The sequence below is a fragment of the Leucopleurus acutus genome, assembly GCF_964270905.1.
Source record: "Leucopleurus acutus genome assembly, chromosome: 7".
Classification (NCBI taxonomy): Eukaryota; Metazoa; Chordata; class Mammalia; order Artiodactyla; family Delphinidae; genus Leucopleurus; species Leucopleurus acutus.
Window position 1 is genome coordinate 17,032,726 of NC_139150.1, and position 27,120 is coordinate 17,059,845.

A 27,120-nucleotide genomic window follows, 5' to 3' on the forward strand; every position below is an offset into this window, starting at 1 on the left:
CCAAGTCAGCACAAGGCCATGGGGATGGACCACAATTGTTCGTTACTTCTTTCCTCCAAAGGAGAGGCTAAGCTACACCCTACTCTTCCCTTCACCTTCTTTAGCTGCTGAGCCGGCCTCATGAGTGGTGACAGGGAAGCCAGGAATAAGGCAACAGGAATACCTAGAACCTGAGACCAGAAATAGTCCTTGGAGATACAGTTCAACCGTATATCCCCACTGCTTAGCCGTGAAGAATGAGGCTGTGTCCCACAATGAGAAAAGAACAGAAGAGGGAGTAAAACAAACCTCTCCTGTTCTTTGATTTCCTGTCGTCTTTTATACCTTCACTTGCCCCCTAGACTGCTGTTTTTTCCCTCATTCCCCCTATTTTCTGAGAATGGAGAGAGGTGTGTTAACATTTCCCATTTTGCCAGTGGAACGAAAATTCAGCATCTCTGTTTTTCCTCTGTGTCCTCTCTGACATCAAAGCCAAATTTTCTGTGATGGCTGCTGCCATAGGGAGAAAAATGAGAAAAACAGACATTAAATTGTATTTCTAGCCTAGAAAGAAACTTGGGGGTCACCTTCAGTTCTATCTACAGCATCCCTGCCAAGTGATCTTCAAGCTTCAGCTTGTATGGCTCTAGTGCCAGGGAGCTCACTACTTCCAAGGTGATCTTTCTTTTCTGGACAGTGTTACCTATTTAGAAAGACATCTTTATGTTGACCTAAAATTTGTGTTCATTTTCCACTCTTCGATCATAGTTCTGCCATCTCTAGCAGTGAAGCGTGGATCTATTTTTTCTTCCATGTGGGAGTCCTTCGGATCCTTTGAGCTGGTTCATGCTTTCGTGCTCTGAAAGTCCATGGTTCATTCTCAGACTCCTGTGTTTGACTCATTAGTAAGCTATTCAATCCATTTAATGAGTCAGGACCATCACTGTCTGCAACAAAATAGAATGGAATAGAATAGAATGCAGTGGAGAGTATCAGGATTGATTGTAGAAAGTAAGGACCAGTCTTGTTTCTGAAATTTTGTTGTTTGCATGTGTGTGTGTGTATGTGTGAATATGTTGAGTGGGTCCCCTTGAAGAATGTTTTCTTCCATGTCTTGGCTATTGTGAATAATGCTGCAATGAATATGGGAGTGCAGATACTTCTTCAGCTTAGTGATTTCATTTCCTTCAGATGTATAGTTAGAAGGGGGATTGATGGAGCCTATGGTAGTTATGTTTGTAATTTTTTTGAGAAATTTCCATACTGCTTTCCATAATGGCTGTACCAATTTTCATTCCCACCAACAGGGTATAAGGGCTCTTAAATTTATACAATATTGCTTCTCAATTATATCTCAGTAAAGCTGGAGAAAAAAAAAATTTCTTACCATGAGTAGTGCTATAAAAACATTGCAAGGAATATTGCTCGGTCTTCCCTTTTTTAGGCTAAACTTTTTTTGAATTGGGTATCATTCCAGCTTTGTAACTGACTATCTTTCAGCAATTATTTAACCTTTCTGGACCCCATCTCACCATCTTTCAGATGCAGAGAAAGTGCCATGCATCTTTCCTCTCATCATTTTTGTGAGGATCAAGTATGGAGTTGAATGTGAAACTAACTTGGAAAGTGAGAGGGTCTGAGTTACAATAGTAGTGGTGGAATGGTAGTACTCATGGGAGGAAGAGTAGTGATAATTTCTCTGATTCCTTCTTTTTTTCCCCCTCCTCCTCTTCCTTTCATGCTTTCTCCTCTTTCGTGCTAGTTTAGCACAGTCTGGATTTCCCATTTTTGTTTCTTTAATGAAGAGACATCATGATATGGTGAGATGAACCTGGGCTTTGTGAACACACACACCCAAGCTGCAACCCAGCCTTTTGCACGGTTGTATGGTCTTGACAAGTCTTCTAACCTCTCTAAGCCACAGTTGCTTTACCTTTAAGGTGGGAATCCCAGCCTGTAAAAACGATACGGTTTCATGATTGAACAACTTATCCAATGTGCATGACACATCATAGAACTTGATAAATAATAGGTTGCTTTCTCCTGTCCCACCCACTCCCAAATCCCCATCCTCAGAAAGACTCATATTCTCATAGGTTGAAGTCAGTCTTCTCACCCAGGATTGGGGTGAGCCCGGATCCACTAACAGGGAAGGGAGATGTGTATGAATCTCTCCAAGAGGTTTCTTGGCGATGAAGTTGCTCTCTAATCACCTTCTGGAAATAGTGGCATTTCTGAGGCTTGTGCCAGAAGCAGATGCCTCAGGATTCCAGGAATCAGTGTTGGTGCTGCCTCACTTTGGCAGCAGCCTCTGCAAAAGGAAAGGAGATTGGGTTCCCTGGAAAGCATGGGAAGAGGAAGCATAGAGCTATAACAGGAGTCCTAGGTGAGGCTACACCAAGCCCTGAGTCTTGACACCTGAGTCTCCATTTCCCCATCACCACGCAGAGAAAACGATCATCTCTGCCTACCGACCTCACAGGCTGGGTGGCAGCATCAAATGAAATTGAAAATGAGGCAGTGGTTTTTAGTGATCCAAATGGGAGAATTTTATTTTTGTCTACGTAATTTTAATTCAGATCAAGTCTGTCTTTTTCCCGTGGAGAGATGGCCAGTTCTGGACACGTGCTTCTAAAGAATTAATTTGTTCCTGCCGTGAGCTGTGCCCTTCCCACATCAGGGCTGAAGCTTAACCTCTGCCAGAGGCCTGTCAACCCTGCCCTTCAGCCTGGGACTTGGCCTGGAGGGCCCCCACCAGACAGCCCAGCCTCCTTGCCTTTCCCCTCCCCACCCCCCGCTCTGTGTAGCTTCCAAGCACCACTGAAATCCTCTCTCTCTCTCATGCAGTCTGTACCCCAGCCAAATTTGGCTTCTCCATGTTCTCCCAAAATGCTTTGTAGCTCTAGCCTTCTTCCTGTATTTTGCTCACACTATTCTTTTCTTTTTTTTTTTTTTTTGAGAGGCAGAGGAAAGGCTTTCCTTTGCCTCTAAAGATAGAGTCATCTCAGAAAGCACCTCCTCTGAGAACCTTTCTTAGATTGCTCTAGCTAGAACTAAAGAATCTGAGATTTAAACAACCTGGGTTTAAATCCCAGCTCTAATATGTATCACTGTATGACCATGGGCTACTTCTGAGCCTGTTTCTTCATCTGTAAAATGGGTCCAACGCCAATAGTCTCTCAAGGGAACAGTGGGGGTTTAATGTGAGGCTGTGTGTAAAGTACTTTAGTACTTGGTGGGCATTTGATAAATCCTCATAAGGGTAAGAATCATCTTATTCAAGCCCAGCTCTAGCCCTTGGCATGGCACACATAAGCGTCTGATAAGTATATATATATACAAATGAACTGAATTAACCAACAATTTAAATCATCTCCCTCCCATCCTTTCTCTGAAAGCCTAAGAGGGGGCTCTTTATCATCAATATCAGCCCTAAGTCATCCTCACCAATTGTTAGGGGTCTAGAAAGGTGGAAGTGGCCAGTTAATTCTGGGCCCTCACCCTTTCAGCCAGAGTAACTCCAATTATTTGTTTAATAATTATTAAGATATTAGTATTAGCTAGGATTTAATTTCAAGAGAGTATCTCAGATATAGATAACTGGAACAAACAGCTTCTTTATACTAGTGATTTTTGAAAGATAGGTCAAAACCATGTAATAGGTCATAAAATTTTGAGTGGCTTGCAACAAACACTTTTAAGAGATATCAAAGAGAATATAAAAGCATAGAATGGAACAAAATAGATAATAAGAGAACAGAATGCAATGGAAAGGAATTATCCAGATCAGAATAGAATGAAATAGAATAGAAAAGGATAGAAGATGACAGACCAGAATATAAAAGGATAGAGTGGAATGGGATAGAACAGAATGGAATAGAATAGAGTAGAATGGAATAGAATAGAACAGAGCAGCCATTTTGGCATTCATCCATTATACTAAAGGCGAGTAGTTTTTAGTGTGTGAAACTTTTTTTAGGTCAGTTACATACATACATACACATATGTAAAACTATGTATGTCTTATTGCAAGCTTTAATGGAAAAGAAGTTAAATTCACTACTTTATGGTTTGGTAGTCGGCTATGCCCTTGTTTTACCGCTTAAGTTAATGATAAGCTCCCTGACCAGGAACTGTAACTAATCCCCATCTGGGTCTCCCCATCCTCTAAACCTGGGCCTGGCCATTTATAGAAGCTCAAGATCTATTGGTCAAATTAAATGGCCAAGAAAACATTGAGCTTTGTGGCAGTCATCCCTATGAAAACATGGAAGCTGAAGTGTGTAGTGGATTTAAGGAAATATATCAATAATAACAATACGTTCTACTTAGGGATATCAGTCACTGCTCACATGTTTCGAACAGGGTCTGGCACGTAGTAAATGCTCAATGAATGAGCATTATCTTCAGTATCACCCCGCCTCCCCAACTACCACCATTTATCTAACGCTTACTAGGCGCTGCAATGCCTCTTGTCCTGTATTCCTCACACCATCCTTTGGAGGTAGCTATTAATGTCCCCATTTGACAGACGAAAAAATTTGAGGCTCGAAGAGACAGAGCGATTTGCCAAAGGAGGTAAATCCCAATAGAAGCAGAGCTGGCATGAGAACCCCTACCCCACCCTCTCTGTCAGGTTCAAGAGTTCCGTGCTCTCTAAGCACTTCAGAGGCCGCTCAAGGTAGGCGAAGTAGACCGGCCACAACAGTTCAGACCTGGCAAGGCTTCCTGAGGCCGGCCACCCATGCAGATAAAAAACCTCTGGGTATGTGGCTGGCGAGACTGCCAAACAGAAGGCACAGGGAGGGATCAGGTAACTGGGTTTTCCAGGCCAGGTGTCCCCGAGGTGAGTTCAGCCTTATTCTAGGACAGGAGGCTGGCAGGGGGAGTCGGGATCATTACAGACCCACTCGCTCCCCCATTGTGCCCTGAATCCCCCTTCCTGGCTCTGAGTCTGCTATTGGTAACCACCCAATGGGCCAGGCAGCAGAGGGGACACAGCGTACACCACCTCTTTAAATGTTTGTAATCCTCATTAAACTCTGTGATGCATTAGTGGTCCCATTTCACAGAGGAGGATGCTGTGACTCAGAGCTGAAGTAACTTGCCTATTAGTAATAATAACATCGACATCAGATACCCTCATATAGCACTCACCGAGAGGCAGGTGCTGTTCTGAGCACCTCCAGGGCTGTCTCACTTCACAGCCCGACTTCTGCAAAGGCATGAGGCTGCCCAGGACCGTGGAAGGGCTTTGGCCAAAAACCTGACATGGGTTTAAATCTGTGCTCCCACATCCCAGGCTGCCTGCTCTCTGGCACATTCCTAAACCTCTCTGAGCTTCCGCTTCCTTGTTTGACAGATGAGAGTGATGCTAATGGACTTACAGAGTTGCTGATTAACGGGTACAAGATATGTCTAGTCCCTGACAAATATAAAACACTCTAATGAGGTAGCGATGATTTGATTTTTGTAATGGCCTTGTGCAAAGAATGTAGTCAGGAAACACTGGGCTGTTCACACCAAGTGGACACAGACTAGGCTCTGTCCTGCTGCTTGTTTTGTTCTCCGTGGCAGTGCTGTGTTTTTGAGGGTATCAGAAGCGTTAGTTGATGATTGACTGAATGAATGAACAAGTAAATGAATGCAGTTGACTTAGATATGTACAGCGTCTTCTTGATTTCTTTCCAGGTTTTGTTGGAATGAAAACCACCACCTTTTAGTTCTACCTCTCCATTCTTGGCCGCCGATGGCCAGGTGTATACAGAGAGTAGGGAGGCTAGAAGTGCTGTCCAGGGGGTCAGCCTGCTACCCTTCAGGTATCAGGCTCTGCCTTAGGTATCTACCTCACTGACTTTTAGGTGAGCCTGGCCTTGACTTCCACACGATTTAGACATTCATCCCCATCATTATTAGGCAGAACAATTTTTTTTTTTTCCTTTTCCAATGACACCTCTCCTCCAACCCATAGACAGTGTAATTTTATCAGAGGCTGTTCTGGAAATATTTAATCTGAGAGACTGTTCTTGCCACTTTTATGTTTAATCTCCAGAAATGGGAAGAGCTCTGCCTTCCTGGAGATGTGACCTTCCTTCTCTGGCCTCTTTTATTAGTGGGCGGCAAGTCTTGGGCTGACGGTCTGCCTGAGGCTTCAGGTCCTTTTCGGGGGGGGGGGGCGGTCTTTCCTCTTCATCCCTCTTACTACTCCCTGGTCTAGACCATCATCTTCCCTGGCAAACAATAGTGCACTGCCTCTTCTCTGTTCTCCTGGCCCCCAAGTGTGTCTTTGTCGAATTCATCCTCTACATTGCTACCAGCATGGACTTTCTAAAGCCACATCCTGTCGTGTTCTTTTCCTGCCAATAGTAACTAAAAGGTCACAGGCTCCTATCAGTCATGGGAGTGTAATACAGCATTGAGTATCAGCAAGGATTTTAAATTGAATGAATGAATGAGTGAATTTCATTCATTTAACATTTATTGCATTCCTTCTGTGTGCCGGGTACTGTTACGACTACCAGGTATATAGTATGAATAGAAACAAGTCCTTATCCTCACGGAGCTTACATTTTTGTGAGAAGAAGGTAATGCACAAACACATACATTTATATTATATTATCAGACTGTAATAAGTGTCATGAGGAAAGATGAAGCGGGGTCATGGGCTAGACAATGACAAGTGGTTCTGTTTTACATAAGGTGACCAGGAGACAGTTCTTTGAGAAGATTTCATTGGCTTGGTTCTGTGAATGAGGCAAGAGGGTAAACAAGCCGCTCAGCCATCTGGGGGAGTAGAGTTTCAGGCAGAGGGACAGACCTGGGTTGACAGTCTACCTCCAGTTGCTTCCCATTTGCGACCTTGGACAGATCATTTCATCTCTGTTGTTCTCACTTTCTTCTCTAAGAGAATTTATCTGGGATAGTTCTGACCTCTTAGTTTTACTTACAGCACCATTCAGGCTTTGACCTGTGCTTATTCCTGACCCAGCCTCATCCCTTACGCCTCCCTGCCTGGTGCAGCCACACTGAACCCCTAGAGCCTCCTTCCACCTGCTCTTCTCTCCATCTGGGTGGTCCTCTGCTTCCTTCTCTCATCTTCATCCCATTCCCTTTTCCTGGATTACTGCAAGTCCACCTTCAGATATCAGCTTAGACATTACTTCTTCCTGGATGCCTTTGGTGACTCTCCCACCCCAAGGCTGGGGTATGTGCCCCTAAGTGCTTCCATCTCTCTGTTTCCTCCGTTCCACCACTGCCCACAGGATCACCAGTGTCTGTGCCCCTCATGAGACTGTGAGCTTTGTAAGGCCGACAGAGCCAGTGTTTGCTACATAGTAGGTGCTCCTGAGTGTTTGTTGAATGAATGAATGAATGAATGAATAAACTGTTTGGGTAGAAGTCTGGATCAAATAATGACTAGAAAGGTCTTTTTAAAAAAGAGTCCATTCAAAGGATTAATCTCCAAAATTTACAAGCAGCTCATGCAGCTCAATAACAAAAAAACAAACAACCCAATCCAAAAATGGGCAGAAGACCTAAACAGACATTTCTCCAAAGAAGATATCCAGATTGCCAACAAACACATGAAAGAATGCTCAACATCATTAATCATTAGAGAAATGCAAATCAAAACTACAATGAGATATCATCTCACATTGGTCAGAATGGCCATCATCAAAAAATCTAGAAACAATAAATGCTGGAGAGGGTGTGAAGAAAAGGGAGCACTCTTGCACTGCTGGTGGGAATGTAAATTGATACAGCCACTATGTTGAACAGTATGGAGGTTCCTTAAAAAACTACAAATAGAACTACCATACGACCCAGCAATCCCACTACTGAGCATATACTCTGAGAAAACCATAATTCAAAAAGAGTCATGTACCAAAATGTTCATTTCAGCTCTATTTACAATAGCCAGGACATGGAAGCAACCTAAGTGTCCATCATCGGATGAATGGATAAAGAAGACGTGGTACATATATACAATGGAATATTACTCAACCATAAAAGGAAACGAAATTGACTTATTTGTAGTGAGGTGGTTGGACCTAGAGTCTGTCATACAGAGTGAAGTAAGTCAGAAAGAGAAAAACAAATACCAGATGCTAACACATATATATGGAATCTAAGAAAAAAAAAAGGTCATGAAGAACCTAGGGGTAAGACGGGAATAAAGACACAGACCTACTAGAGAATGGACTTGAGGATGCGGGGAGGGGGAAGGGTAAGCTGTGACAAAGTGAGAGAGTGGCATGGACATATATACACTACCAAACGTAAAATAGATAGCTAGTGGGAAGGAGCCGCATAGCACAAGGAGATCAGCTCGGTGCTTTGTGACCACCTAGAGGGGTGGGATAGGGAGGGTTGGAGGGAGGGAGACGCAAGAGGGAAGAGATATAGGAACATATGTATATGTGTAACTGATTCACTTTGTTATAAAGCAGAAACTAACACACCATTGTAAAGCAATTATACTCCAATAAAGATGTTCAAAAAAGAGTCTATTAATAAATTAATGAACAAATGGAAATACTTGTAAAATATTAACTGAAATTGATGAAAATGTCCTAAGGAAAATGATGGAAAATATACCAAATAAAATTATCCCCTGCATGTGTGAAGTACTTTACAGCTTATCAATCCTTCCACCTTCATTATCTCACTTGATTGTCAAACAAACTAGTGAGGTAGTGAGGGAAGTATGAAGACCTCAAGGGGCAAAGAAGCTTGTGTCAGACAAGATCAGCCAGGTTGAAAAGCACGGGACCAGATCTCAAACTCAGTCTTCTGATTCTTTGCCCACTGCAAGCTTTGCCAACTCCTAGGACTGCAGCATTAAAGCCTCTGTGGGAGTGTGCAGGCGTGTGAGTGTGCAGGCGTGTGTGTGGTGTTTCCTATGAAGCCTCCTGCTCCCACCCGGACTCAGAAGTCCCAGCATGGGCAGCAAGCACAGGAAAAGCCCGAGGCTCTGAGAATATGTCTGCCAGGTCAGGGGAGGCTGATACAGCTGCTTCCAAAAAGCAGAGTTGGCACTGAGTGTGGGCGGTTAGTGAGTTGACTCTCCAAGGAAAGGGAAAAAGGAGGTGAGGAGGCAGTGGCATTCTGGAGAGAAGATCCCTTTGAGGGCCCCTGTGGCTGTTGTCTCAACTGGCTGGGGCAAAGAAGGCAAGTAGGACAGTGGCATACATGTGGGTCTGGGGGCCCAGAGACCGGGGTTCTGGTTCCAGCTCTGTTACTGCATAGTGTCGCAGCTCGAGCAAGTGCCGCCTTTAGTCTGGGTCTCAGTCTCTTTATTTAAAAAATAATAGTAAAGATTAGGTCAGTGATTTTTAAATTGTGCTTCTTGGGACTTCAGGGGTTCGTGGCTGTGCTTCTGGGCCAAGAAGGAAAGTGGTGGAGAGTAGGGAAAGGTACAACATGCCCCCTCATTCTTACGGAAACATTCCTCTTATAGGTTTTGTATGTGGGATTTTGAGTATAAAGTTTCATTTGAACAAAATGTTCTGCTACAAAATGAAGTTTGAAAACCTCTGGCCAAAATGATCTGAAGTGGTTTTCCAGTTCGGGCAATCTGTGAAAGGTGAATCAGAGGGAAAATAAAGCCTTGGATTTCAAGTACTCCTTCAAGGAAAGAAAGAGGGCAGGCTGCAGGGAGGCAGCTATGGGATTAAATGGGGACGAAAAGAAGCTACCACCATTGTCTGTGACTTTGTGATTTAAGACTGGAGAGAAGTGGCTTCCCATGAACCTTTGCTTTCCCTCACGATTTTGTTGCCCTTTTCCCTTCTCTTTCTGTCCAAGTAGCTACTTGAAGAACTTGATAGGACTTCAGCAGTTGTGGGTTATCAAGCCACAACTTGATCAGATCATCGTTGTTCTCTTACAAGCGTGACTTGCAGAAGTTGGCCGTGAGAACGGATGTTGTCAATACTCATTGAGAAGTTTGTTGTCTCTAATTCAAAAGCATATATGCACCCAGATGTTCACTGCAGTACTATTTACAATAGCCAAGACATGGAAGCAACATAAGTGTCCATTGACAGATGATGTGGTATATACATAAAATGAAATATTACTCACCCATAAAAAGGACTGAAATAAAGTTAAGCAAAATGAGAAGACAGAGAAATATGCAGCAGATGAAGGAGCAAGGTAAAACCCCAACAGACAAAACAAATGAAGAGGAAATAGGCAGTCTACCTGAAAAAGAATTCAGAGTAATGATAGTAAAGATGATCCAAAATCTTGGAAATAGAATGGACAAATACAAGAAACTTTTAACAAGGACCTAGGAGAACTAGAGAGCAAACAAACAATGATGAACAAAACAATAAATGAAATTAAAAATTCTCTAGAGGGAATCAGTAGCAGAATAACTGAGGCAGAAGAACGGATAAGTGACCTGAAAGATAAAATAGTGGAAATAACTACCACAGAGCAGAATAAAGAAAAAAGAATGAAAAGAATAGAGGACAGTCTCAGAGACTTCTGGGACAACATTAAATGCACCAACATTCGAATTATAGGGGTCCCAGAAGAAGAAGAGAAAAAGAAAGGGACTGAGGAAATACTTGAAGAGATTATAGTTGAAAACTTCCCTAATATGGGAAAGGAAATAGTCAGTGGAGGCCAGGAAGTGCAGAGTGCAATACAGGATAAATCCAAGGAGAGTAACGCCAAGACACATATTAATAAACTATCAAAAATTAAATACAAAGAAAAAACATTAAAATCAGCAAAGGAAAAACAACAAATAACATACAATAACAACAAATAACATACAAGGGAATCCCATAAGGTTAGCAGCTGATCTTTCAGCAAAAACTCTGCAAGCCAGAAGGGAGTGGCAGGACATATTTAAAGTGATTAAAGGGAAAGACCTACAACCAAGATTACTCTACCCAGCAAGGATCTCACTCAGATTCAACAGAGAAATTAGAACATTTACAGACAAGCAAAAGCTAAGAGAATTCAGCACCACCAAACCAGCTTTACAACAAATGCTAAAGGAACTTCTCTAGGCAGGAAACACAAGAGAAGGAAAAAGACCTACAATAACAAACCCAAAACAATTAAGAAAATGGTAATAGGAACATGCATATGGATAATTACCTTAAATGTAAATGGATTAAATGTTCCAACCAAAAGACATAGATTTGCTGAATGGATACAAAAACAAGAACTGTATATATGCTAGGTACAAGAGACCCACTTCAGACATAGGGACACATCCAGATTGAAAGTGAGGGGATGGAAAAGATATTCCATACAAATGGAAATCAAAAGAAAGCTGGAGGAGCAATTCTCATGTCAGACAAAATAGACTTTAAAATAAAGACTATTACAGGAGACAAAGAAGGACACTACATAATGATCAAGGGATCAACCCAAGAAGAAGATATAACAATTGTAAATATTTATGCACCCAACACAGGAGCACCTCAATACATAGGAAAATGCTAACAGCCATAAAAGGGGAAACTGACAGTAACACAATCATAGTAGGGGACTTTAACACCCTCCTTTCACCAATGGACAGATCATCCAAAATGAAAATAAATAAGGAAACAGAAGCTTTAAATGATACATTAAACAAGATGGATTTAATTGATACTTATAGGACATTCAATCCAAAAACAACAGAATACACTTTCTTCTCGAGTGCTCATGGAACATTCTCCAGGGTAGATCATATCTTGGGTCACAAATCAAGCCATGGTAAATTTAAGAAAATTGAAATCATATTAAGTGTCTTTTCTGACCACAATGCTGTGAGACTAGATATCAATTACAGGAAAAAATCTGTACAAAATACAAACACATGGAGGCTAAAGAATACACTACTAAATATCCAAGAGATCACTGAAGAAATCAAAGAGGGAATCAGAAAATACCTAGGAACAAATGACAATGAAGACACAATGACCAAAAACCTATGGGATGCAGCAAAAGCAGTTCTAAGAGGGAAGTTTATAGCCATACAGTCCTACCTCAGGAAACAAGAAACATTTCAAGTAAACAACCCAACCTTGCACCTAAAGCAATTAGAGACAGAAGAACAAAAAAACCCCAAAGTTAGCCGAAGGAAAGAAATCATAAAGATCAGATCAGAAATAAATGAATAAGAAATGAAGGAAATGATAGCAAAGATCAATAAAACTAAAAGCTGGTGCTTTGAGAAGATAAAAAAAAAAATTGATAAACCATTAGCCAGACTTATCAAGAAAAAAGGGAGAAGACTTAATAGAATTAGAAATGAAAAAGGAGAGGCAACAACTGACACTGCAGAAATACAAAAGATCATGAGAGATTACTACAAGCAACTATATGCCAATAAAATGGACACCAGAAAGAAATGGACAAAATCTTAGAAAAGCACAACCTTCCAAGACTGAACCAGGAAGAAATGGAAAATATAAACAGAACAATCACAAGTAATCAATCACAAGTTGAGACTGATTAAAAAGCTTCCAACAGACAAAAGCCCAGGACCAGATGGCTTCACAGGTGAATTCTATCAAACATTTAGAGAAGAGCTAACACCTGTCCTTCTCAAATTCTTCCAAAATATAACAAAGGGAGGAAAACTCCCAAACTCATTGTACACAGCCACCATCACCCTGATACCAAAACCAGAAAAAGATGTGACAAGAAAAGAAAACTACAGGCCACTATCACTGATGAATATGGATACAACAATCCTCAACAAAATAGTAGCAAACAGAATCCAGCAGCACATGAAAAGGATCATACACCATGATCAAGTGGGGTTTATCCCAGGAATGCAAGGATTCTTCAATATACACAAATCAATCAATGTGATACACCATATTAACAAAATGAATTACTAAAAACCATATGACAATCTCAATAGATGCAGAAAAAGCTTTTGACAAAATTCAACACCCATTTGTGATAAAAACTCTCCAGAAAGTAGGCATAGAGGGAACTTACCTCAACATAACAAAGGCCATATATGACAAACCCCCAGCCAACATCATTCTCAATGGTGAAAAACTGAAAGCATTTCCACTAAGATCAGGAACAAGACAAGGTTGCCAACTCTCACCGCTGTTATTCAACATAGTTCTGGAAGTTTTAGCCACAGCAGTCAGAGATGAAAAATAAATAAATAAATAAATAAAAGGAATCCAAATCAGAAAAGAAGAAATAAAACTGTCATTGTTTGCAGGTGACATGATACTATACATAAAGAATTCTAAAGATGCTACCAGAAAACTACTACAGCTAATCAATGAATTTGGTTAAATATCAGGATACAAAATTAATGCACAAAAATCTCTTGCATTCCTATATACTAATAATGAAAAATCTGAAAGATAAATTAAGGAAACACTCCCATTGACCATTGCAATGAAAGGAATAAAATACCTAGGAATAAACCTACATAAGGAGACAAAAGACCTCTATGCAGAAAACTGTAAGACACTGATGGAAGAAATTAAAGATGATACAAGCAGATGGAGAGATATACCATGTTCTTGGATTGGAAGATCAACATTGTGAAAATGACTATACTACCCAAAGCAATCTATAGATTCAGTGCAATTCCTATCAAACTACCAATGGCATTTTCCACAGAACTGGAACAAAAAATTTCACAAGTTGTATGGAAACACAAAAGATCCCGGGTAGCCAAAGCAATCTTGAGAAAGAAAAACAGAGCTCTAGGAATCAGGCTCGAGTACAAAAACAGAAATATAGATCAGTGGAACAGGATAGAAAGCCCAGAGATAAACCTATGCATATATGGTCACTTTATCTTTGTTAAAGGAGGCAAGAATATACAATGGAGAAAAGACAGTCTCTTCAATAAGTGGTGCTGGGAAAACTGGACAGCTACATGTGAAAGAATGAAATTAGAACACTTCCTAACACCATACACAAAAATAAACTTGGAATGGATTAAAGACCTAAATGTGAGGCCACACGCTATAAAACTCTTAGAGGAAAACATAGGCAGAACACTCTATGACATAATCACAGCAAGATCCTTCTTGACCCACTTCCTAGAGAAATGGAAATAAAAACAAAAATAAACAAATGGGGCCTAATGAAACTTAAAAGCTTTTGCACAGCAAAGGAAACCATAAACAAGATGAAAAGACAACCCTCAGAATGGGAGAAAATATTTGCAAACGAAACAACTGACAAAGGATTAATCTCCAAAATATACAAGCGGCTCATGCAGCTCAATAACAAAAAAAGAAACAACCCAATCCAAAAATGGGCAGAAGACCTAAATTGACATTTCTCCAAAGAAGATACACAGATGGCCAACAAACACATGAAAGGATGCTCAACATCACTAATCATTAGGGAAATGCAAATCAAAACCACAATGAGGTATCACCTCACACCGGTCAGAATGGTCATCATCAAAAATCTACAAACAATAAATGCTGGAGCCGGTGTGGAGAAAAGGGAACCCTCTTGCACTGCTGGTGGGAATGTAAATTGATACAGCCACTATGGAGAACAGTATGGAGGTTCCTTAAAAAACTACAAATAGAACTACCATATGACCCAGCAATCCCACTACTGGGCATATACCCTGAGAAAACCATAATTCAGAAAGAGTCATGTACCAAAATGTTCATTGCAGCACTGTTTACAATAGCCAGGGCACGGAAGCAACCTAAGTGTCCACTGACAGATGAATGGATAAAGGTGTGGCACATATATACAATGGAATATTACTCAGCCATAAAAAGAAACAAAATTGAGGTATTTTTAGTGAGGTGGATTTACCTAGAGTCTGTCATATAGAGTGAAGTAAGTCAGAAAGAGAAAAACAAATACTGTATGCTAACACATATATATGGAATCTTAAAGAAAAAATGTTTTGAAGAACCTAGGGGCTGGACAGGAATAAAGATGCAGATCTAAGAGAATGGACTTGAGAACATGGGGAGGGGGAAGGGTAAGCTGAGATGAGAAGAGAGTGGCATGGACATATATACACTACCAAATGTAAAATAGATAGCTAGTGGGAAGCAGCCGCATAGCACAGGGTGATCAGCTCAGTGCTTTGTGTCCACCGAGTGGGGTGGGATAGGGAGGGTGGAGGGAGACACAAGAGGGAGGGGATATGGGGATATGTGTATGTGTATAGCTGATTCACTTTGTTATACAGCAGCAACTAACACAGCAACGTAAAGCAATTATACTCCAGTAAAGCTGTTAAAAAATAACAAATACATATATGGTGCTTACAAAAAACAAAAAAAGGACTGAAGTAATGCCATTTGCAGCAACATGGATGGACATATAGATTATCATGCTAAGTGAAGTAAGCCAGACAGAGAAAGACAAACGCCATATGATATCAGTTATGTGTGGAATCTAAAGTATGATACAAATGAACTAATTTACAAACCAGAAACAGACTCACAGATATAGAAAAGAAACTTATGGTAATGAAAGGAGAAAGGGGCTAGGGAAGGGATAAATTATGAGTTTGGGATTAGCAAAAACAAACTAATCTGTATAAAATAAACAAGGTCCCACTGTATCGCACAGGGAAATATATTCAATATCCTGTAATAAACCATAATGGGAAAAGAATATGTAAAAAATATATATGTATGTATACATATATATATATATATATATGAATCACTTTGCTATACATCAGAAGCTAACACAACATTGTAAATCAACTATATTTCAATTAAAAAAATAAAGAATATTTTCTCAGAAAGTAAAACTCATTACATACCTGGGGTAGACGCAACCATAGTGAGCTTCTGGTTCCGTTGCTCATTGCACAGATGGGAAATGGAGACCTGAGGAGGGAAGAACTTTGCCCAAAGTCACAGCATCAGCAGTGAGGCAGCCGATAGTCTAGCTATAAGGGGTGCAGTCACTGATGGAGGGACACAACACACAGAGTTGTTCAAAGGCACTGTGGGACTTGCTGAGCTTGAATTTATTTATTTATTTATTTAATTTTTATTTTTTTTGGCTTCGTTGGGTCTTCTTTGCTGCGCATGGGCTTTCTCCAGTTGCGGTGAGCGGGGGCTACTCTTCGTTGTGGTGCGCAGGCTTTTCCTTGTGGTGTCTTCTCTTGTTGCGGAGCACGGACTCTAGGGCCTGCGGGCCTCAGTAGTTGTGGTGCGTGGGCCCAGTAGCTGTGGCTCGTGGGCTATAGAGCGCAGGCTCAGTAGTTGTGGCGCACAGGCTTAGCTGTTCCGCAACATGTGGGATCTTCCTGAATGAGGGATCGAACCCTTGTCCCCTGCATTGGCAGGCAGATTCTTAACCATTGTGCCACCAGGGAGGTCCCTGACCTTGAAATTAAATGCAGATTATTGACATTATATCTTTGGGGTCGGTTTGGGGTCTGTACTACATGCTACCTTTCTGCTTTTTCATCAAATACACGATTGTGTAATAATGCAGGAACTACACGTACTCTGCTCCCATCTCTAGAAAGGTACAGTCAACATAGATCTTATTTTGTTTATGTTCAAGATCGTGGGACAAGAGCCGAGGGCCCAACCCTGTCACTGGACACACATCTTCCCCCCTGCTTGCAATGTTCCATTGCTCTCATTCCCTTCAGGATAAAGTCCTAGCTCCCGGGCCTTGTATCTAGGGCAACTAGGGCATCCCCTGCCACTCCCAACCTCACATTTATGTCTGGACTAGACATTGTGAAGTTCTTATAGCATCTAAAACGCTCCATGATGTTTTAACCAGAAGGCCTTTGCTCCTACGATTCCCTCCACCTGGAACACTGACTCCTCTTTTTATTTCATTCTACTTAAGTCAGAGTCAATATTCCTCGTTTATAAGTCAGTTCAAGTGTCAGCTTCTCCACGAGACCAGCCTGGCTTTCATCCTCACTGTCTGAATTGTAAAACTGTCCTAAGTGTGGGCAAGTCATCTTAAGCTCACTTTGACCATAACACTTTATTGAATATGGTCAAGAGCCCCTCCTCCTTTCTGAAGTCCTGCAGCACAGGGGACAGTGTGAGATCAGAGCCTCCATCCAATTCTCCGGTTAAGTGTTAGGTAAATAGATCTGCATGTGTCTGTTTACCTGAATACACCTGAGCCCCTTTGAATTTCACTTTCTTTGTCTGAGTGATTCAGAGACTAAGGCTATTGGACAGCGGTCTGTGAGAGGAAAAATTAGACTGTTTATTTATTTATTTATTTATTTATTTATTTATTTATTTATTTATTTATTTATTTATTTATCTTCGTAAGCCATGCCTCATATGGATAAGCAAGTTGTCGCTTTAACACTCACACACCTGGATCGTGTCTCAGGATCTCCTGCTGCACCCAGAGCCTTGTGCCAGGCCACTGAGAGATCTAGGAAAAGAGAATGACACAGCCTTCTACCTCTCCTCGTCCTTCAGAAATGAGGCTATATTTCTAGAAGGGCAGCTCAGCTAGGTCTTGAGGCCAGTCCTTTAGAGGTGTGGGCAGCTGCTGGCCTGTAACTGCAGCCCTGCCTCTGCTGTGAGGATGGAGCTTCTGCCCTGGGTACGCGCACTGACTTCCTTCCTCTGCACACATCAGAAACCCAGACTAGCTCCAGGACCGTGACAGGACAAACTGTTCCATACCTGAGACCCTCACACATTGCTTTTCATGCCTTGAAACTTGTCTATTTACCTTTTCATCCAAACAGGCTTTAAAAAAAAGGAAAGCATTGTAAGTCAACTATACTTCAATGAAAAATAAAATTAAATTAAAAAAGGAAATAAGAATTCAGGGAGTTTAAGGGAGAAGAAGCTAGCTCACCATTTCACCTACACTCAAAACTCCCCAAGGAAGGAGAACACGCACTACAGAGAGGGAAGGTTATTTCATTAGCGACATCCTCTCACTCTTTGGCCGGTGAAAACAAAACAAAACGAAACAAAAACCTGAGGGACAGAGTATAAGGGTTTTTCCCGAAAGCATGCATGAATGTAGGATCAGAGGAAGGACCAGTGCCTGGGACCCTCCAGCCCAGGGTGCATTTCCCTGAGCCACAGGGGTTTTACTGCTTGGCCACTTATTCACTGTTACCCTCGGACCAGTGCCCCTTCCCATCCCTTTACCTCGTTTGCCCTTTCTATAGAGTCTGTTTACCTTCTCTATGAGATTCTTTCCAGCCGGGAGGTGTGTGTCTGTATATAGTCGTCACTTGGTATCCACAGGGGACTGGTTACAGGACCACTGTGAATACCAAAATCCCCAGATGCTTGAGCTCTTTATATAAAATGGTATAATATAGTTGGTCCTCTGTATCTGTAGATGTGGAACCTGCAGTTATGGAGGGATGACTCCACACACATATACTGTATACACTTCATTTCATGATATAATAGAGTTTTGAAGTTAAAATATGTCCCTTTTCATCCATCCATCCATCCATCCATTAATCTATCCATACTTAATTCAATTCATTCATTCATATCTTATTGATTATCTACTAACTGTTAGGCACCTTATTCAAGTTGGAGTCTCTGCTGTCATGAGGCTTAAGCTCTGGCAGACTCCAGCAGGCATTTTAGATCCAAAGAAAATTAAGATGCTCTTAAAAACCTTGACAGTCAAGAGAACAATATTTATTTTATTTTAATTGAAGTATAGTTGATTTACAATGTTGTATTAATTTTTGCTGTACAGCAGAGTGACTCAGTTATACGCATATATGCATTCTTTTTTATATTCTTTTCCATTACTGTTTATCCCAGGATATTGGATATACTTCCCTGTGCTATATAGTAGGACCTTGTTGTTTATTCATTCTGTATGTAATAGTTTGCATCTACTGACCCTGAGCTCCCGGTGCCTTCCCTCCCTCACCCCCCTCTCCCCCTTAGCAACCACAAGTCTGTTTAAGAGAACAAAATTTTTTTGTGTTTCTGGTTAAAAGTAGTCTTGCCAAAAGTATCATGTTTATACATGATGCTTTCACGTATATTCTCATATATGATTTTAATAGTGGCCCCTTGTGAATTCAGCAGGATTAGGGAGGATTTTCCGACTTTGCAGATAAGGAAACCAAGGTCTAAAAGGATGAAGTCATTTTCCTTAGGTTCCCACAGACGGTTCTTTGCAGAAGAGGCATGAACATAAATTGCCGGGGTTTTTGTCCAGGTATCGATGACAGGGCAAGAGAGAGGAACCTTGTAGTGGGCCACCAGGCTTTGGAAACAGGACTACACAGTAGGGCTCTGCTTACATCTGCTCGCACTGGGAAGAGGCTCTTCTCAGACATAGGGTCCACCTCTGATCACTGTGCGCAGACCTAGCTGTAACTGGGGTAAAAGAGGTTGGGGTTAGTCCAAAGATCCAAGCTCTGGGCAGAGATGGCCTCTTCCCTTCATTTGGCTTCAGGTCCTATGTCTGCACAATAAGGATGATGCTTACCTAGCTACTTCACAGCAATTCTGAGTGCCCAGTGAGACATGGTACATTCCTTGAGCAGACCCCAGGCAAGGCATCATCTTCCTCCACGCCTGGTACACAGTGGGTGCTCAGTGTTGTTTGGTTGATCTTGGGTCTGGAGTGAGGCAAAGGTTGGATGAAGGGGAAGGACATGAATGCACTCCTTTGTTCTAGGAACTATATTAGGTGTCTTTCATGTATCCTTTCCTTTGACGCTCTCATCACTCTGTGATGTAGGTGCTGCAGATGAAGGGACTGCAGATCAGAGAGGTTAAGTAACTTCCCTACCTCACTCAATGCAGGTGGGCCAGAACTGGGATCAGAATCCATGCCTCTGTTTTCCCTCTGTTTCTTGCATCTCCTTCAGTGATAGAGAGTCTGTTTGGGTAGGTTTCTGTCCTGTAGCCAGGAGTGCAGCCTGAGTGATGAACAGCATAGGCAGTGGATGGCCTCGGAAATCCTTAAGATAAGGAGGCAAGCCATTAATCCTTGCTTTTTCTGTCTTTGTCTTTACAAGTTTCTTATTAGGCATTCTCTCCTCACATTTTCAATTAACATTTCTTTCTGATTCTCTCTTATTTTTCCCTCCCGTTCCGCGACAGTTTTTCTTTCTCCATTTTTCTCTCCGAAGTTCTGAGAAGACTCCTGTCATGGTTTCCTTTGTTGGTGCTTTTGCCTCTTTGCCTGTTTCCAGAATGTTCTTTCGACTGCTAAGTCTGACCTGGTCATTTTCATGTTCAAAATCCCTCACAAGATAGAATCCAGGCACCTTCACCTATTCCAGAAGTTCCTTCAGGATCAGGTCCGAACAGTTGTGTCAGTGTCAATGCCTACCATCCCTCTGTTCCTGCAGCTCACAGCTCTGCAGAGACACCTGTCATATAGTAACCATTTCTTCACCCACCTGCGCCCCTCACCCCCACCCACCAGGGTGGAAGGTCCTTGAGGGAAGGGCATGCTTTGCTCACCTCTTATACCCCAGTTTCTAGAATAGCACTTTGCTCAGCACATTGGAGATGCTCAGTACATCTACTTAGTAAACTTAGTAAAGAAGTGCATCAGACACCCCACACTCTCCTTTACCTCTGTCCTCTTCCCCAGGATTTAGAGATCGGAAATCCAAATTCCAATATCCACTGTCTGTTTGCTAGAGACACCAGCAGGAAGCTATTAAAGTGACACTTCCGTAGCATTTTGCAGACTACAAGCCATTTTATACAGATTAACTGTTTGATTTTCACGACAATCCATGAGCTCAAGGGTGGAGATTTTCATTCCATCGCACAGGAGAGGACAGCAAGACCCAGAGCAGCTGCAGGACTTGTCCAGGGCCACGCAGTCGTTGTGCCACGTGCCAGGATTTACATCCTGCATGATCGCTTGCTGCCGTGGACCTTGGTTTCTCCACTAACAAAGACACTCTGTCTTAATTACAACGAATGAGGGAAGGAAAAGCCAGGGTAATTATTGGTGACACACTGAGCAAGTGTGAAGCTCTTAAAGAACTGAAATGCTTTCTTTCTGTACCTTCAAGGACTTTTTCATTACTCCTAATTCCTTAACATTTGTATATCAATTTGGAGGTTTGCAAAGTGTTTTTTTTTTTTTTTTTTTTTTTTTCCCCTCAATCCTACATTCCATTTGCTTGCCTCTTACTCAGTTTAGTGACATGGGCAGAACACAGCTTTAACACACACATTTTTGTCTTATCTCTGTGCCATGCACTATGCCAGGCACCAGGGACATAATTGTGGGCCATCAGACGTTGCCTCTGCCCTCAGGGAGCTAGTAAACACACAGTTGTGAGGATGCCAGGAACACAGGATGCTGTGTAATATAGAGAGCCCTAGGTAAGTGGTGGCTGGAAAAGGTTTTCCAGAAGGAAGCAGTGATCTAAAGGATAGGAAGAAATTAACTAGGCAGACAGTGGTGGGAAAGGATGTACCAGGCAGGGAGAGTATGTGCAAATTCCAGGAGGCAAAGTAAGTCTGGTTCAAGGTTATTGCAGCCCTGTTCATAATCGTGATCGCCAAGATGCAAAAACAACCTAAATTTCCATTGACAGATGAATGGATAAAGCAAATGTGATATATAGATATAGAATGGAATATACGTGTGTGTGTGTGTGTGTGTGTGTGTGTGTGTGTGTGTGAGTGTGTGTGATGGAATATTACTCAGCCTTGAAAAAGAAGGACATCCTACCATAGGCAACAACATGGATGAACCTTGAGAACCTTATGCTATAAGTGAAATACGCCAGACACAGAAGGACAAATATTGCCTGATTCCACTTATATGCAGTCTCTAAAATTGTCAAACACATAGATGCAGAGAGTAGAATGGTGGTTGCCAGTGGCTGGCGGGGAGGGGAAATGAGGCATTACTATTCAACAGGTATATATGTTTAGTCGTGCAAGATGAATAAGTTCTAGAAATCAGCTGCACGGATCTCATTAACAGTACTGCATTGTACACTTAAAAGTTTGTTAAGAGGGTAGATGTCAGGTTAAGTGTTATTACCTTGATTTAAAAAAATGATTGTGAGTCAGTCAGATGAGTTAATTGAAAGCCATAGAGAGGAAGGGACTTGCTTGAGTGGCCCAGTGGACTCAGGGAGGATTGGAAGCCATGGCAGAGACCGCCCGCCTCCCGGCCTGTGTCCAGACTCCTTGGACGCCTTTGCCGGCCTCTGGTTTTCAGGAGGCAGAAGGGCAGTTGGGGGGAGAGCCTGGGCCACGTGGGTTCAAACACAGATGCCGAGGACTAGCCGGAGCTGGCGCCAGCTGCCGAGACCGTGGTGCCCTGAGCCCCGGCCCTCTGCTGCCCTGCAGACTGGGCCTCCCGCCACTCAAAGATTAGTCACAGACGCTGCAAACACATCCACAATATTATGTCAGAAAAAGGCGTGAGGCAGCATTCATATAGCAGGCTCATTAGCCTATGAGTATCCATTCACCCAAATATTCCCACTAATCAGCCTTCAGATGGGCAGGATTAATTGGTTACAATCCTAGCACTGGGCAGAAATGAATGCGTTTGCCTTTCAGAATAGACAGCTTATCCATTGCCCTTACACAGAGCACGCCCTAGCCCATGGGTTTTGCTATCAGGGCCATGACAGCAGAGCCCACGGGAGATGAATGGAACCGTTTTCTCACCTTTGTTTGGGGCTGGAGCCCCCTTCTTGTATCTTGGTGATCAGTTTGCTGCATATCCATCTTCCCTACAGGACTGGGAGCTACTTGAGGGCAGATCTGTATCAATTAGCATCGGGTCTGACTACATATAACAAGAAAGCCATAATAATAGTGCCTTAACTAGGTGAAATGTATTCCTTCCCTCTTTCCTTCCTTATTTTCCCATCATCCTAAGGTGTAGCTACAGCCTCATGGTCCAAGATGGCTGCAGGAAAGTCAGCCATCATATCTGAGCCTCAAGCAGCAGGAAGGGGAAAAAAGAAAGGGAAAATGAGGCACACCTCCTAGCTGAAGCAGCTCCCTTTAAGTAGCTTTTGGAAATCCCTCACAACACTTATATTTAATATCTCACTGACCAGAACTTAGTCACCTGACAGATGCAGTTGTTAACTGGAAGTGTACCCATTTAAATAAATCCAGGGCCTGTCACTAAGGAAGAAAGGGAGAACACATATTGGACAGGCACCTTGAAGTCTTTGACAAAGTGTCTGGGTCTGATTCAGCTTTGATATCCCTCACAAGGCCTTCCTTGTACATCATGGGTGTGGTTAAGAATTCAGGTCAGAAAAACCTTGGTATCAGTGCTGGCTCTGCTCTTTGCTAGCTGTGTAGCGTAGGCAAGCATTGTTTACTTTTCTGAGCCCAGTTTCTTTATTATGGTAATAGTCACACTGACTCTATAGGGTGGTTATGAGGATTAAATGAGTCTATTCTATTCAAGTGCTTAGTAGGACTTCTGGCACACAGTGAAGCATCAGTAATTGACAGCTTCCAGGGTTACGAATGATTGTCATTACCACCATACAGGTGGGTATTATGTCCTGTTTTAAAGAATTCTGGGCTTGGAGGGAGAAGACGTATGTTTCAGACCCACACAATGGCTGTGTGGCTCTGGCAAGTCATTTAAACTGTCTGAGACTCATTCTCATTTCTGGAAAATGAATATAATTCGATCCACTCCCAGTTATGAGAATCAAAGAATTTCTTTCCAACACACTATAAAATGTTATACTATTAACAAAGGTAGTGTTTTGCAATGAGAAAACCACAATTTTAGCGGGGTGGGGGGGTCAGACAACTTAGTTGCACACCCCAGCTCTGTCACTTCATAAATATGTGACTTTGGCATATCACATGACCTGGCTGGCCCTTGGTTTCCTTACTAGTAAAATGGAATAGCAATACTTTCCTTGCAGATTTCTTATAGAATTGAAGAGAATTATCTATGCAGATGCAAAGTGCCTGAAAAATAGAAGACTCTAAATAGATGACATTGATGTTTCTGGTGATCGTGGTGACAGTGATGGTGATGAATCACTCAATATTTATAGAATGAATGAATAAGTGAAAGAATGAATGAGTCAGCAGGCAAACTAGAAGCTTGGAGTTGGTGTCCTCCATCTGCAGGGCCACATAGAGGGGACACGCAAAAATCCCTGTGGCATTCGGGCACCAGGTTTTGCTCTGGGCAGCCTCCGCCTTGCATGGCGGGTTCCACACGCCAACAGGGCCCACATGACACGTGTCGAGGGACCCCCCTACGGACGTCTTCTTATCATGTTCCAGGGAGAGAAGGTTTCCCAGCCAAACATCACCTCCAGTCATCCTTGGGCCCACCTGCCTCCTACTGAGAATCAACTGGCAGCGGCCGCGTCCTCATCCATGTCTCCAGGCCACCTGTATATACGTAGCTGGGCAGGGTAGCGTAAAGCCTTGATTTTGCAGAGAGTGAAGTGATAACATTACTTATGCTTTTCTCTTCTAACAAGAGGCGATAAAACCTTCATGGTACCTCCAGCCCACATATCCCTGTTACACTTCCACGTTATTCTTGCTTTTTCAGACGACTCCTGACTTGCCTCCATTAAGTACATCGAGTACTAAGAACGCGGAGCTCATCTGGTACAGAGAGAAACTCAATTATATCCACCAGCAGAGTGTCAAAGAAATGGAGGTTTGAGATCTATTTATAGGTTACAGCCTCTAGGTGGAAACTCGCCCGTTTTCAGTCCAGCAGTCTATAGGAATGCTCAGGAGGACGTCAGCTGAGTCCAGGGGAGCCAGTCCACGTAGGAAGCACTCTCTAAGAGGATCTATAGTAATGCGAATGTCAAAGGTAGCCCCAAGTTCGGTGAAACTAATTGGACCCTGTAGAACAGTTTGTAAACTGGGAGCCCAAGAGCATCTCTAAGCCACAGATGAGTCTCATTTTGTCCACAGTTAAAAAAAAAAAAAAATCGGTTGTCCAAAATTTGAAAATCAGATTTCAAATGAAATTATAGAATATGTGTGTGTGCGTGTGCAAAACTGCGTGCTCTACGTACAGTGGATCCCCATCCTTGATGGTAACGATGGGCTGGATTTCAGTAGCAGATACCCCTTTGGAAAGATCACATGTGCTGTAGTTTGCCATTGTCCCCACCACTCCCTGTTGTCTCTTATTGTATCGTCTTCCCTTCCCTGTGTACGTTCTCCGTAGGTATTTGTGTTTAGGCCCCTTCTTCACAAGATACTCACTGCTTGAAGTGATACACAAGTCAAAATGACCTCTAGTGTGAATGAAACCAGATGGATCCTTTAGAAGGTACTCCTGGCTTGTAGGAGTGCAGCTGTCAAAGTTTCTTCTAGCTGAAAATGTACCCAAACGAATCCATTAGAGAGAACTCGTGAGTCATGCAGGCTCTGAGGAGCTGCAGTGTCAACTCTGAAAAGCATCATAAGGACAAATTTAACCAGGACTCAGGTAGTCGGGGAGTGAATGTGAGCCTTGTGCTACAGCCTCATGATATGCAGAAAATGAGGCTGAGAGTGTGGTGTCGAGGGCTGGAGAGTGTCTACCAGGGAAGCAGAAAGCCAGGGTTCCATCCTGAGTTACATCCCTGATGTGCTAAGTGAGTCTGTACAAAACCCTTCCGTCTCTGGACTTTGGACCCCCATTTGCAAAACTGGGATTGGACTAGGTAAGTTCTAGAAACCCTTTCAAAGATTGTTATCCTGGAGAAAGACCTGGTAAACGTTACAGAAGGGCGAGTCTGTAAGAAGGACCATCTGAGGGCAGCTCGAGCGTCTGCTCCGAATTTACGACGACTGCCCTGGATTATTGTCACTGCCTGGTCTCTTGGTCCTCTGCTCTCTGTCTTCATGGTATGTCCCCACCTCAGCTCCTCTCCCCCTCCTCACTCTGCTCCAGCTGTAGCAGCCTCATGTTCTGGGAGCACAAGCACAAGACATTGCTTCAGCCTGTGAAGCCCTTTCCTTTATTCTCGCAGAATCCTACTTTTCAAGACTCAGTCCCTCCTCCTTGAAACCTTCCCAGTCCCCTTCCACTATCACACACACAGTCACGCCCAAAGTCGACTGGCTTTGGGATTCAAAGTCCGGCTCTGCCTCTTGCCAAGAGTGTCACACAGTTTGCAAGGATGGCAGGGCCGGGAACCCAGTGTCCCCAGTCCTTCCCACCAAGTCCTTGGACCTTCTAGTCGCCACTGTGACCACAGGTAGGTCACTTGACCTCTCTGCGTCTCAACGTCTGCATCCAAAAAGGAAGGATAAAAATAACATTTATCGCATAACGTTGAGAGAATTAACGAGTAAGCGTACTACCCACGTGATCCTGTGCCGGGCACCTAGTACGCGCTCACTTTCTTTAAATATAGAGGGCTGCGTTCACTTTTGTGCTCACTCGCAGCCCATGCCTGAGCCTAGCGCAGAGAAGGAGTACTGTTCCGGGAGTCACGGGGCTTTGTGTTCGGGCCGTAGCTGCCTTATTAGCTCTGTGATTTGGGGCAGGAAGCTTAACTTCTGTGAGCCTCGGTTTTGCCTTCTAAGCAGTGGAAATGGCCCTGCCTGGCTTTGAGACAGCTGCTGTCTGCAGCACTCACTGGGGCTAATGAACAGGAGTGAGAAGGATTGGGGATGTCTCTTGAAACCGGAGAGAACACTCCGCAAACGTGAGCTCTTGATTATCATTCCTCACACCAGCGGCGTCTCTTCTCCAGTGGGAGCTGAGAGCCACTTACTGCCTGACAACGGTGGCCCAGATGTTGTTAACATCTGTCTGCTCCGCTGGGCCTTTTACAGAGAGAGGAGGAAAAAAGGAGTGAGGGAGGATTATATTCCGGAAACTGTGTGGACAGGTTTCCCTAACTCCTCTGCCGTCCCTCCCCCACTTGTAGCCCCCCTGGGAGGAGGGGCCACTTCTCATTCCTCTCTGGACTCCAAGTGTCCTGCCCAGTGTCTGGCTTAGGAAACACTGGCTGACTTGATTGTGGGGACTCAGTGCTGCCTTTTGTCTCTGGGGGGATGCTGTTAGCCAAGGATGACAGGGCCTCTTGGTTACCCCAGTAGAGTATATGATGACTTTGGGATTCAGGAATCCTGAGTCTGCTGCTGCCTTGCTGTGTGACCTTGGACAGGGCAGATGCACCCTCTGGGCTTCAGTTTTCACGCCGATGAAGTGATGCACCTCAGATTCGAGGAAGAAGCATTCCCTGCCTGATGGATTCTTGAGTATTGTGGA

At 42.9% G+C, this 27,120-nt stretch overlaps 1 protein-coding gene across 4 annotated transcripts in view; it reads left to right on the forward strand.

Annotated features, from left to right (window-relative positions):
* ASTN2 (astrotactin 2) overlaps positions 1-27,120 on the forward strand; it is a gene marked incomplete at both ends in the record, with an annotated part of 917,251 nt that overhangs the window by 180,253 nt on the left and 709,878 nt on the right. The window lies entirely within an intron of this gene.